Source organism: Cryptotermes secundus, unplaced genomic scaffold, assembly GCF_002891405.2.
Source record: "Cryptotermes secundus unplaced genomic scaffold, Csec_1.0 scaffold1467, whole genome shotgun sequence".
Lineage (NCBI taxonomy): Eukaryota > Metazoa > Arthropoda > Insecta > Blattodea > Kalotermitidae > Cryptotermes > Cryptotermes secundus.
Genome location: NW_019729919.1, coordinates 172589 through 176092, shown reverse-complemented (window position 1 = coordinate 176092; position 3504 = coordinate 172589). Strand labels below are relative to the sequence as shown.

Below are 3504 nucleotides of genomic sequence, written 5' to 3'. Positions count from 1 at the left end.
CATATTATAAGGTAAGGTTATAAAACCACCATTTAAGATCATTTTAGTGAAAGTTTCATCCTTCAAGGCGTACCATTCACTGCTGAAATACTAAACAACCTGCTTCCATGGCCGAGATACAGGGCGCCCATATTATAAGGTAAGGTTATAAAACCACCATTTAAGATCATTTTAGTGAAAGTTTCATCCTTCAAGGCGTACCATTCACTGCTGAAATACTAAACAACCTGCTTCCATGGCCGAGATACAGGGCGCCCATATTATAAGGTAAGGTTATAAAACCACCATTTAAGATCATTTTAGTGAAAGTTTCATGTTCCTATCTCATAGAATTTAAGAACAATGATGAATAAATAATTTTCGAGCAAAATTTAAATGGCCGGCTGAATATATTACCGCAGGAGCCGCGGCCGCGGAATTTAAATGACCACGTCAAAGGGTTAATTAAGTACTGGGACAACTTTACCTTAAGCTAGTTGCAGATTTTGAAGTAGTTGTTAAGTAATGTCTGATAATGTGATATTTTGTTCAGGCTTGATGCACACTTCAGTATGGCAAATCAGACATCGTGTGTGGTGTGCATGTGTGATTTCGGAGGTTATGAGCTGATTGAACTCCTTCCATGCATACATCAATTTCATGCAGAGTGCATTGATACGTGGCGGGAAGTGAGTTTATGCAGATTATTGCTTTGTGTATGTCACACTTTTACTTCTGTTGATCTTCAATCTCCTATCGAAAATGTTAAGAACTGAAGCCTGAAACAGTTTTGTCTATAATGTATAGGTGTGGAACTTTGTCTCACTCTGTAGGAAGACATGGACTGTGGGTATCTGTCAGAAAATATTATTGGGGATTTGGCACCTTGTTGACCTGCATTTGCATGCATATTAGCTTGTGTTAAATGTTAAATACTGCAGGACAGTTAAGTGCCCACTTAAGGTTTCTTTGGGGAGTAATTGATTTTTATACTAAACTGAGGAAGATCTTGAATGGAGAACACTTAATACTGAGACTATTGACCTGGGGGTCATTAAAATCAAACATAAACTGACATAATTTTTAAGTTGAACATTAAGTGGGGGTTCCACTCATCTATATGGTATTCAATCCACATCTTAAGTCAGATGATTAGTTGCAACTTTTTTTTTCACTGTGCAACAAAGCTTTACTGTAGCTCCAGTAGCAACCATTTTCTGGGTTCCCATTCAGTCTTCCCAGCTACCTTAGTGATAGTGGCGTTACTTCACCCAGGTTTTGTCACCTGTTGCCCATATGATCTGACTGAGAAATTCGTCCCTATCTTTGTGGTATTGCTCTAAATTAGTCAGCCGAAGCCATTCTCTGTGTTTTATGTGAACTCATCTTGCGCAAAACTTGTGATAGCCTAGCCTAACTGTGAAAATCTCATAGAGAAGAGTGCGTGAAGTTTGTGGCAGTTCACACGAAAGTTCTGAAATTGTGAAATTTTTTGGTCAGCACTTTGAACAAGATCATCACACACTACAAGTGGCCAACCACTTCACTCCTCTTTGTAAACATTTATTGACCCAAATTAGAACATTCTACTTCATTGTCTTACAGTTCCTTCACTCATTGCATTTTGGCAGTAAACCACATGTAATTCACAATGGATTTCCACAGTGCTCATGTTTTTAGCATGAAGAAAGCAGAACACAGCACACAAATTTTGTAGCTGTCAGGATTTTCAATTGCAGGACACACCATAACTCACTCCGTAGAGTCAAGTGAGCAGTTATGTGATAGTTTACAAGGCAATGTCATGCGATGCTACCTTGCATGCATGAGCTCTCTCCTGCTTTTAGTTGCCTAAAATAAACAGTGGTTAATTTCTGAATAGCCCTCATGTGTATACAGCCCCCATTTAATTTCCCTTGAATTAAGTTTTCCTACATGTTCTCATCCACTTCCATTTTGAATGTAGTAAGTTCAAAATCCGGATTTTGTGGTGCAGGTATAATGGCATGGCAGGAAATGAGATACATTCTGTTCCCTTCAGTACCTGCGTATACAAGAAGCATCAAAATACACTGATCATAATGATGACATCCGTATGAACAAAAAGCCTATGTTTCAGATCTTAGGCCATTGTCAGGGTTGTCTCTTTTATGATAATATGTACATGTGTGTTAACCTACAGAGTGTAGCATACACTGATTTTGTGAGGAGGTGCATCTGCCAGCAGCAGTGTGTCTGTATCTGTCTGTAGGTACAGGGAGGCTATACAGCAATACAAGTTCACTGTTGCAGCCTGATAGGGACCTGCCAGCAGTGTGTGTCTGTATCTGTCTGTAGGTACAGAGAGGCTATACAGCTATTCAAGTTCCCTGTTGCAGCAACTTCATCCTCACTGGCACAGTGGGGTTCACATAAATTCATGTATTATTTTAGGGGGTCATGGTATCACATAGTTTGAGAGCCCCTTTTCTAGAGATAATGCAGATAATGCTCCAGACTTCGATCTGGGAAGTGCTCATTTCAGGTCTTAGCCAGGAGTCCAGCTATCCTGACTTTATCATGGTTTTCCTCAGCCCCTCCAGGGAAATGCTGGGATAGTACCTCATTTATTAGTCACATTCTACCATCCAATGCTATATAGACTAGGTACAGAAAGCATCTCATTAAAGAAAATTGGGTTGTGGGTAAATGAAATCACTAATGGAAAATGAGAATTTTCGAATAAGCATGTGATCATGTAGGACCAATGTATACATATCACATTGCGGACCGGAGGGGCCATATGGCCCTCTACGTTTCCAAGCGTTGCGGACCGGTCTGGCCATATGGCCCTCTACGGTCACGTTATGTTGCAAAACGCTATATATCGCTGTGTGGCTTCGTTGAATCGTAATTACTGCGTAGATGACCTCGGGAATGATTGCTGCCTTATCTAGTAACTCGACCAGAGTCATTTCCTGTCACAACCTAAACAAAATTGGCTTTGTTCTAATCCAAGCTTGCAAGTATGAACCACGCAGCTACCAGTTCAACATGGCTCAGAGACGAAAGCAGTTGCGATCTCTCGGAGGACAGGAAATATTAGATATGTTCTCCGATGAGCTATCAGATTTGCCAACTGCTTCGTCTTCTGATAGCGAGGCCATTATCAGTGACAGGGGCCACAGGGCTGCCCAAAATGTGTCAAGTGAAAGTGAGAGCTCCGTTGAAAGTGCGAGTGTCGGGACAGCTACATGGGATAAAGTGGACAAAACCCCCACTTTGGGAAACTTTACTGGTGATCCGGAGGTGAAGCAGATGCCATCGGACCCAACGGACGTGTCTGAAGTTGCGTCACTGTTTTTTGGAGATAGTTTCTTTGACCTGTTGTGTCAGGAAACTAACAGATACTATCTCCAACACTGTGAGGCGTACGACAGAACCAATAAGGTTTTGAAGTGGGTGGATGTCACTTCAACAGAAATGAAAAAAAATTTTGGCTATAATCATTCTAATGGGGCTTACGAAGAGAGAAAGTTTGAAGGA

General features: G+C 41.0%; 1 long non-coding RNA gene across 1 annotated transcript in view; it reads left to right on the top strand.

The window, feature by feature from the left end:
• The window catches only part of LOC111865878, a 12353-nt gene that overhangs the window by 4634 nt on the left and 4215 nt on the right, over window positions 1-3504 (top strand). Inside the window, exon 2 of the long non-coding RNA XR_002843054.2 lies at window positions 533-668. This is a non-coding gene — a long non-coding RNA (uncharacterized LOC111865878). The remainder of the gene's footprint in view (window positions 1-532; window positions 669-3504) is intronic.